This window comes from Berghia stephanieae, chromosome 3, assembly GCF_034508935.2.
Source record: "Berghia stephanieae isolate SIO BIC M18660-M18661 chromosome 3, UCSD_Bste_1.3, whole genome shotgun sequence".
NCBI lineage: Eukaryota > Metazoa > Mollusca > Gastropoda > Nudibranchia > Aeolidiidae > Berghia > Berghia stephanieae.
Genome location: NC_088362.1, coordinates 105,393,276 through 105,403,888, shown reverse-complemented (window position 1 = coordinate 105,403,888; position 10,613 = coordinate 105,393,276). Strand labels below are relative to the sequence as shown.

Below are 10,613 nucleotides of genomic sequence, written 5' to 3'. Positions count from 1 at the left end.
CCAGAGTACGACAGTTAACTGGTTATAGAACAAACTTAACTCACTCAACCCGAACACCGACTATATCCGTAGTTTACCCAGGTTACATTTACCCCATGCCTATCTATTTATTACATTTTTCTGAGACCAATTATAGCCGTAGTATCAAAGCTAATGTTTTTTTTTAGTTTTTACAGGTGAAAGGTAGTTGAATAAAACGATCTATGTATGTACATGCTCATTTTTAATAATTTTGTTTCAAATTTTGAAAAGTAGCCAAAATCTCTCGGACTGAGTGAGTTAAAGCTGGTTTGGTTGATTGGTTGAGGCCACCCATCATTTTTGTTTTCAAGACTTGCAAACTCATTGCATCTCCCTTGTGATCCCTTATAAAAGAGTTTCATCTTAATCAATTTCTATCAATATAGCGTCAATCTAACGTGTGTCAATATCTTTATGATCCATGTGTTATTCGTTCATTTTTTTGATTCAACACGAGGAGAGCATCAGGTGATGCTCAAAGGACCGTGACCATCTGCGTTGTAACATGTCGAGTTAAATGAAGCATGACCGATGTCTTGTTCTGGTACTTCGTAATCTTGTAAGACGATACCGTAATAGCGACTTAGTATGTTGTTAGCGGCGTTCCATTCATTGTCAATGGAGTCTTTACACAGTAGTATTAGCTGTAGTAGTTAGTAGTAGTAGTTTGTAGTAGTAGTAGTATGTATGTAGTAGTAAGTAGTAATAGTAGTAGTAGTAGTGTAGTAGCAGCAGTAGTAGTAGTAGTAGTAGTAGTAGTAGTAGTAGGAGTAGTAGTAGTAGTTAGTAGTAGTAGTAGTAGTAGTAGTAGTAGTAGTAGTAGTTAGTATAGTTGTAGTAGTAGTAGTAGTAGAGTTAGTAGTAGTAGTAGTAGTAGTAGTAGGAGGAGGAGGAGGAGGAGTAGTAGTAGTAGTAGTAGTAGTAGTAGTAGTAGTAGTAGTAGTATTAGTAGTAGTAGTAGTAGTAGAGTAGGAGGAGTAGTAGTAGTAGTAGTAGTAGTAGTAGTAGTAGTAGTAGTAGTAGTAGTAGTAGTAGTAGTAGTAGTAGTAGTAGTAGTGGTGGTGGTGGTGGTGGTGGTGGTGGTGATGGTAGCAGTAATGTTGCTGGTGGTGATAGTTGTGGTGGTGATAGTTGTGGTGGTGATAGTTGTGGTGGTGGTGATAGTTGTGGTGGTGATGGTTGTGGTGGTGATAGTTGTGGTGGTGATAGTTGTGGTGGTGATAGTTGTGGTGGTGATATTGTGGTGGTGATTGTTGTGGTGGTGATAGTTGTGGTGGTGGTGATAGTTGTGGTGGTGATAGTTGTGGTGGTGGTGATAGTTGTGGTGGTGATAGCTGTGGTGGTGGTGATAGTTGTGGTGGTGATAGATGTGGTGGTGATAGTTGTGGTGGTGGTGATAGTTGTGGTGGTGGTGATAGTTGTGGTGGTGGTGATAGTTGTGGTGGTGATAGCTGTGGTGGTGATAGCTGTGGTGGTGATAGTTGTGGTGGTGGTGATAGTTGTGGTGGTGGTGATAGTTGTGGTGGTGGTGATAGTTGTGGTGGTGATAGTTGTGGTGGTGATAGCTGTGGTGGTGATAGTTGTGGTGGTGATGATAGTTGTGGTGGTGGTGATAGTTGTGGTGGTGATAGTTGTGGTGGTGATAGTTGTAGTGGTGATAGTTGTGGTGGTGGTGATAGTTGTAGTGGTGATAGTTGTGGTGGTGATAGTTGTTAGTGGGTGGTGATAGTTGTGTGGTGATATTTTGGGGTGGGTTGGTGATAGTTGTGGTGGTGATAGTTGTGGTGGTGGTGATAGTTGTGGTGGTGATAGTTGTGGTGGTGATAGTTGTGGTGGTGATAGTTGTGGTGGTGATAGTTGTGGTGGTGATAGTTGTGGTGGTGATAGTTGTGGTGGTGATAGTTGTAGTGGTGATAGTTGTGGTGGTGGTGATAGTTGTGGTGGTGATAGTTGTGGTGGTGATAGTTGTGGTGGTGATAGTTGTGGTGGTGATATTGTGGTGGTGATTGTTGTGGTGGTGATAGTTGTAGTGGTGATAGTTGTGGTGGTGATAGTTGTGGTGGTGCTGGTAGCAGGAGCAGCAACTGATGCCGTTTTCATGTCACAGGGAGTCGTTGTGATAGAAGTAGATCTTGTTTTTATTATTTTTGTTGTTGCTTTTTTAAATTATTTTTTAATGTATTTTTGGCTCATCGTTGCGATTGTGCATGTTCAGGTGTAGTGACAATCAGCAACGGGGGAAATCTACCTTAAGGGTAACTGAATCCTGACAATCGATTTTTCTTCAATTTATGAACCATTTATTTTACAAAATGATTTCCTCCACAGCTCTAATGTTCACATTCTTTCCATGCATGTTTCGATGACAACAAATAGTGAATGAGTAATGGCAGGACGGGCGATAACATTTATCTAACTACCTTGCTGGTAGTATGAGGAGTAAATCGATACGAGCATTTTCTACAGTTCAGTGTGTTTCGGGACGGGACGGGATGAGATGAATCTAGAATTGAATTGAAAACATTTCTCTGTGCATGGAGTGAACTCAATGACACATCAACACATCAGCAATCAATAGTGTTGATCCACCATGCATCACCCTGTCCCTTAACACTGCCTGCTTGATCATTGATGTAATCCAATATTTCTGATCCTTTTGTGGAAAAAGGAGGGGGGGGGGGACGGTAGTGTTACACTTATATTTTTCGTTTTTCTGTTTATTGTTTTGGTAAAATGGATATTTCATGTTTTGTTTTTGTTTTGTTTACTTCTGCCTCTACAATGTTTCTTCCTTCCACCCCCCCCCCCCCCCCCCTTATCCTTTTTAGGTGGGGGATGGGGGGATGGGAGGTGTGTGTCTTTTTTAAAATTTGATTTTATCGTGTTTTGATTTGCATTCTTTCCACTCTCCCTCCACCCTCATTTGTATTTGTACCTGCCTACGTATGCTAATTTACAGGTCTGTCAAGACAAATTGTTGTATTATAGTCTCATTGTTATGACAGAAATATTCTCAAAGTACTTAGTATTTCCTATATGTACCAACGCAAATTATTGTCAATCATAAAAAATATTCATAACAAGACTATGATTACATTGATTTATCAGACCTGTTGGGATAGACCAATCGTTTACTGTTCACTGTTCACCAAAAGCCTGTTTAACCAAAATCATATTTTGCTTTAGAATGCTTTAATCTTGAAACACGAGACAATCACGTGATCAGCCTTCTCTGCCATACTCTTAACAAAACATTTTTTTTGAGGCCAGAAAACTTTCACGCCAAACATTAGTAAATTAAAATGACCCTTAACCTATTAAAAAGTCCTAAAGCATAAGACTTGATACATTCTCGGATTTAAGAATTGTAGACAAGGGTATTTATCAGATATATAGTAATTATATGAATAGTAAAACTAATCTTGCCAAACTTTTTTTTAAATGCCTTTTATCAGTGCATGGCAGTTTATTAACATTTATAATTGGGGGGGGGGGGGGGGGCAACAGTTCGTCTTCTACGCACTATTATTGAAGTTGAATGTAAAGGGCCCCGAAAGTAAATATTCACAGTGAAATCGATTATACTAGATTTAAAAAGAAAAAAAACAGGTTAAGCGAAAAATGACGATCGCTCTCTTTAACCAGTCAACTGCCGTACTCGAGAAAGACACGTATGTAAAAATTTGGCCAGAAAACTCGTCCCTCAAACATCGATCGATTTTAATGACCCTCATCTATCGATTTTTAAGGACGAGTTTTCTGGCAATTTTTTTTTTAATCGTGTCACGAAGTCTTAGGTTTGAGAGTTTTTGCTAATATGACAGTCATTTAAATCGATCGATATTTGAGGGACGAGTTTTCTGGCCAAATTTTTTAATACGTGTCTTTCCAGAGTACGGAAGTTAACTGTATAATTCACTGTCCTGAAAAGAGAAAAATATGTCACAAAAAACCCTCCCCCGTCATTATAGATGAGTCATAATTAACGTCAGCCCAGTATTTATTTAACGTCTAAAACCACACCTCATTTACATACGCTGCCGCTCTTTGCGTTAAGAATAACAGTTGGGGTTCAAAGGATATCATAGGATCGAATGGCGGAGATTCATTCACACGGCGAGTGTGTCAAGTGATATATGATATATAGCATTGAATATCTGATGTAGACAGTGGCAGAAAAAGAAAATGAAAATGACATCATACAAAAAAGAACAAAGACAAAAACAAACAAATAAACGTAGATCTAGCAATTATCCCTAAAAACCAGTCTTCCACGTAAAACAAAATATGTGATATTAAATTTAAATCGTGTTCTTATCATCTTTTATTTTGATGTAGATATTATCATTCCTTTAAAAAAAATAAAATAGAATATGTGTATTTATTGATTTTAATTGTCACGTATACAAAACCTTACCAAAAAAAAAAATTAGATGAGAAAAAATGTTGATTATAAAGAGAGAAGAGTGGTGTGTGAGCGTGTGTTTGTTTGTGTGTGCGTGTGTGTGTATGTGTGTGTGTTTGTGTGTGAGCGTGTGTTTGTGTGTGTGTGTGTGTGTGCGTGTGTGTGTGTGTGTGTTTGTGTGTGAGCGTGTGTTTGTTTGTGTGTGCGTGTGTGTGTGTGTGTGTTTGTGTGTGCGTGTGTGTGTGTGAGCGTGTGTTTGTTTGTGCGTGTGTGTGTATATATATATGTGTGTGTGTGTGTGTTGGGGGGGGGGGGGGGGGGGATATTTATTTTTATCAGTTCAAGGAGTAGGTCCCTATCTTCATAGAGGACAACAGATGGTAGTGTCCCCACACGACCAAGGCGCAAACGAGTAAAATTAACAAATGAACAGAAAGAAAATAATATTAAAATTATTAATGTCAGGAGTATTTGATAACACCTGTTATGTCATATACCATCATCATTATTATTATTACCATAAACATCATCATCATCATCATCATCATCATCATCATCATTATTATTATTATTATTATTATTATTATTATTATTATTATTATTATTATTATTATTATTATTATTATTATTATTATCATTATTATTATAACCGTCAACCTTATTAAAAAAAATCCCAAAAAACAAAAAGAAAACAAAAAAAGAAAAACAACCAACACCACCATTACCATCATCACCATCATTATTATCATTCTCATCATTATCATCACAACGTTTATTACCCTGAGTCGAGAAGATGACTCATAATTTGACATTCAAATAAAATTCAATTTTCAAATCGTCCAGATAGATACCTATTCAAGACAAATCCCAAATATTCTATTTTATCCTCTTCATTAATTTTCATACACATACCTTGATTTCAGCTCTATCGAGTTGATGGAAATCCAAAACAAGTGGTAGACACAGCGTAATCCAGGGGAAACACCTTCACGACAAAAACAAAGTCTCTTCCAGAACTGGCTGATGTTGTTATTAATTCTCTGCTGAACACTGAGCACTGAAAGAAGGAAGAGGTTGTGAATGATTTGAAATTTGAATGAAAGCTTCGCGATGAAATCTTCGCACTTCACAGGATACGACGTCGCGGTTGAAAACTGCTATATGTCATCAAAGTGGCCAGTTTGGCATTTTAATGTCAAATCTGATTTAAAAATTTGATCTGCATCTGATGTCGTTATACGAAATATCCTATATCACTTATTTCCTTTGCTTAACTCACTCAACCCTAACACCGACTATATCCGTAGTTTACCCGTAGTTACTGTTACACCATGCCTATTTATTACATTTTTCTGAGATAAATTTTGGCGTAGTATCAAAGCTAATGTTTTCATTTTTTTTTACGTGTTAATGGTAGTTGAATAAAACTATCCATGTACATGCTCATTTTTAATACGTTTTTTTTTCAATTTTGAAAAATAGCAAAAATCTCTAGGATTGAGTGAGTTTTAAAAAAATATTGATTTGAATATTACAAAAGGACTGGAATCACAGAAAGCATAGGGAGCGGTGTGGATCCAGGCTGCAGTTGAGATTACTTTTTATTTCATGCATTGATTGGGTGGCTGGAGGTATTTAATCTGGCTGAAAGTACATTATAATAGATTAGCACTCTGTCAAAAGGATAGCAAGCAATTGTTGCTGTCCGTTTGACGCCACAGAAACATGAAAGCTCTTATTAAGGACAACCTCTTTTTTTTTTTTTTTTTTTTAGTTTGGGGAGGCTTTTTCTCTCATGGCATATCGCTATCTATTTATCAGACAAGGTGTCATTAGCAACCAAAATATAAAACACGATTTTTTCACATTTTGTGGATAAAACTGAATGGGTTGATGTTGTTATGCGCCTAGAGCTTTATTGCACGGAGGATTGGGCGCAATATTAATACATTGCAATATTATTATTATTATTATTATTATTATTATTATTATTATTATTATTGTTATTATTATTATTATTATTATTATTATTATTATTTTATTATTATATTTATGATGGTTGTTGTTATCATTGTTATTATTATTATTATTATTATTATTATTATTATTATTATTATTATTATTATTATTATTATTATTATTATTATTATTATTATTATTATCAAAACAAGGTAACAAACTTAAGTTTGATAAAAGGATCTAATGACCTCCTACGACACTTTGATGTAACTTATATTAGTGAAGGTAAACAAACATCATAATAAAATACCCATGTTAGATAGCTTCATAATTTTACAATATCTTCTGCCAAAGAGCGGAAGCGTGAGATAAATAAAAAGCCACAAACAGAAGCTTTGCACACCCCCCCCCCCCCGCCCCCCCCCCCCCCTCCCCTCTTAAGATTTAAGATAGAGAAGCTTAATCGCAGAGAAAGCTGGTTTACAAGGAATAAATATTATCATCTAACATAAAAAGTGCACATGCCGACATCAGACCGCCTAAATCTCAGCAAACGACAGCATCCAGAGCCTGGGCAAATCAGGCATAGCTACTAATGTAGGACAAGAGAGACAAGAGAACACAGCCCTATAGATAGTTCGAAGTTGTGCGTCACTCAGGTCTTTGTTATTGTTTTTTTTTCCATCCGGGTTAATGAGTAATTCTCACTAAACTGTATTAACCTGACTATAAACGATCATGGTTATACAAAGTTTTGTGTGTCGGTCCGTTTTATTTCCGGATGGCAATGTTGTGAACTCCGGAGCCAAGCGCATACTATCTATACAATGTTATAACACAGTTATACGACAATAAAAGAGAATATTTTAGTTCTATTAATCCATGACACTTAATCTATGTGACAAAAAATACATTTCTTACTTTCTCCATAATCACAAAGATACTGCGGCTCGAGTTGTTTGCCTCTTTTCAGCCGGTGAGCAAGTTTTATTTTCAGTCTGTTTGGCATGTTATAGTAAAACTATCTGTCATTCGAATGATCACCACCGGTTGGGTAAGCATTCAGTTTAGCGCGGTCCACGAGCCCCTTGCCTATTTATAATGCTGGGAGCGTCATGTGTCTTCCCGTCCGGCTATGACTGGCTCGGCGGCATGGGTCGATGGATTGAAATCCTCGAATACGTGTGTAAACGTCTACCGTTAATGCGGAAGGACCCGATGACATCTCGATGTTGGGAAATAAATAAAAGCCGGTTACTGAATCAAAGCAAAATTCAGTGGTCTAGTGGTATAACACTCGCTTTCGGATCGGGTCCTGGGTTCGATCCTCGTTCGGCGCATAGTTGAGTCCTTGGAGAAGGCTCTTTACTCACATTCTCTCACCGTACTCAGGTGTAAAATGAGTACCTGACCGTTTACAGCGTTGTCTCTGTCCAAAAAAAAAAATGAACTATCGCCTAACAAGCGTCATGTCCAGTCCTAAATGTTAAATGTTGCTGTTGGCCAGGGTAAAGCGATTTGAGCACGTTTAGTGGATATTGCGCTATATAAAAAGTGCTGGTTGGGTCGTAACGAATGTGACGATTTTCCTACTGTTAGTAAGGAGAGGGTTAAATTTTGCCAGACTTCAATCATAAGCTTTTGAGACATTGCTTTCCACTCGATTCGATCCGCCATTTTGTCCTCCATGTTTGAGACATGGAGAAATCGAAAATATTAAACACAACTCGCTGTTTTGGGAATGCTGATTTGACGGGTTTAAAAACGTATACACGTTTCCAAGGTTGGCTAAGCTCTTCTTCTCATTTTGATTCCCTTCCACTTCCAGAACATGCTTCTCTCATGCTTCTTCTTCTCGATAAATGAATAAGCCATTGATATCAACTACCGACGTAGTAAGTAAATGATATTGTAAATACAACGCCTACATTTATTAATGGTCATAACTATCAGGTCACATTGTCAAGTCGTAGGATATGAATGACCAAAACAGATCATTCATAAAATCGAAGTTTGATCTCCCACGCAAAATGTTTTAAAATTCTCCGAGTTATCATTATGAATTAATTGAATGGAATTCCCCCAATGGAGATTTTAGCACTTTAAAAAAATCATTGCGCAGTCGCCCACGATAAAAATTTTTATCCGTCATGTTGGTGAGCAAATAATATCTACAATCAACCCCTCTCCCTCTACCCCCACACCTATATATATATATATATATATTATATATATATATATTTATATATATATATATATATATATATATAGCAGTAAAATTAGGTGCCCCAAACGTAAACAAAGGTCTAGAAGCACATGGCAAACCACATGTTCCTGTCTTGACAGCTCACGTTCCAATGTAAATTATCGAAAAAAAATAAACCTTTAAAATTTGGCTGTTAGGTGGCAAAAGAAACACATATTCATAAATACTCGATCATGCATCAAACAATGTCTAGATATGGATATTTTATGGAACAAAAGGTAAAATTTATCAAAAGTTACAGTCTATCTATTTTTAGACCAGAGCAAATTATTGCAAATTATACTACAAAATTGGGAGACCTATATTGTGCGTAAATTATTCCGGTCCCTAACGAAAATCACTAGCAACTTGTTATTGTTTACGTTTGGGGCACCTAATTTTGCTGCTCTATATATAAAAACAAAAACAATAGATTTGCTTCACGGGACCATATCTTTCAACTACCATTTGTTTCAGTGTTGCCCATGTCAGCAAATTTGATAAAAACAACCTTATCTTTGTAGTGTCTGTGTGTGTGTGTGTGTGTGTGTGTGTGTGTCTGTCTGTGTGTCTGTGTGTGTGTGTGTCTGTGTGTCTGTGTGTGTGTCTGTGTGTGTGTCTGTGTGTGTGAATAAAAAATATCTTCAATTAAAAAGATATTCCAGTAAAATGGCGTCTACAGGCTAAAGTCATTTTTTCAAAATCAACTCTTTTTAATGACTTACGTAACATGTATTGTAGTATTGTAGTTGTTTGGTTGTGTGTGATTATGTTAGAGTTCTTGGAGTGCGGCTATGTGGTCTAATGGTATGACACTCGCTTTGGGATCGGAAGGTCCTGGGTTCGAGCCTCGCTCGGCGCATAGTAAAGTCCTTGTAAAAGGCTCTTTACTCACATTCTCTCACCGTACTCATGTGTAAAATGAGTACCTGGCCGTTAACAACGTTGTCTCTGTCCTTCTTCCACTGCACAGAGGATCATCATCATCATCATCATCATCATCATCATCATCATCATCATCATCATTGCCTTTTTCACCCTGGGTCAGGGTATAGGCCACAAACAAACAGTTTCCATCTTTCTCTATCCCGAGCTAACTTTTTTTTATCTCATTCCATGTCTTACAATTTCTCTATATCGGCTTTGTCTGTTGTCCTTCATAAATTCTGTCATTCCAGAAACTCTTCGGTCGCCCAAAATTAAAAAAAAGGATTTGGTTTGTGTTTTACGGAAAAGGGTGTTAACCCCCTACCTGCAGGACCAGGTGACTCAAAGATGACTGAACACAGAGGATGGAATGATATTATATTATGATGTCATCGAACATTGCTGCTTTGATTTCAATAACACGGACTATTTTAAGCTTTTGAAATGTTGTGGCACAATCAAATTATTGAGCGGACATGAGATTAAGGTCAAACTAGCAAAAAAATATTCTGGGGTAATTTTTTTTTTTTGGCCTAATATAAAACTTCAGCCTTTTCTGCATCTTTTCATGTGAAAAACATTGTAACAAATTTATTATAAATATTTTAATTTAATTTTTATAAATTGTAGGTGTTTGTTTGTTGTCCTTGGTTACTAGAGCTTAGTTTATTGAAAAATTCATTTCTCAGCATCTAATTAGCCGATTTTCACCCTTTTTTCACTAAAAACCTGCAAATGTTTCCGGCCACATTCCAATCTTTCAAAGCCAATGAGAAAAAATATTTAAAAATAAAAGAAAAAAAAAAGGATTCCAAAAAATCACCCTTCCTCGACAATAGGTCTTTAGAATAGATTTTTTGCCTATTGTATTTTGTTGGGGTTTATTCTTTTGTTTTTCTCGAAAATAATCATTAAAATTATGAACGAAAATAGATTACTGCTTCAAAGAACTTGATTTGCATATTGAATGATTTGCCTATGCCCCTTACAAAAATATTATCTGCAAGCACATTTCAATCATTTTAAGATTATTCTTTTTAGGTTTAGAGCAGAATT

The 10,613-nt window shown here is 36.6% G+C and overlaps 1 protein-coding gene across 2 annotated transcripts in view; it reads right to left on the bottom strand.

Moving 5' to 3' along the window:
• Window positions 1-5,551, bottom strand: part of LOC144969080 (mediator of RNA polymerase II transcription subunit 15-like) — a 43,019-nt gene extending 37,468 nt beyond the window's left edge. For both annotated transcript variants that reach the window (XM_078908100.1, XM_078908101.1), the window contains exon 1: window positions 5,339-5,551. The gene's annotated coding sequence lies outside the window, so the exon portion shown is untranslated. The remainder of the gene's footprint in view (window positions 1-5,338) is intronic.
• Between the last annotated feature and the right edge of the window lie 5,062 nt (window positions 5,552-10,613).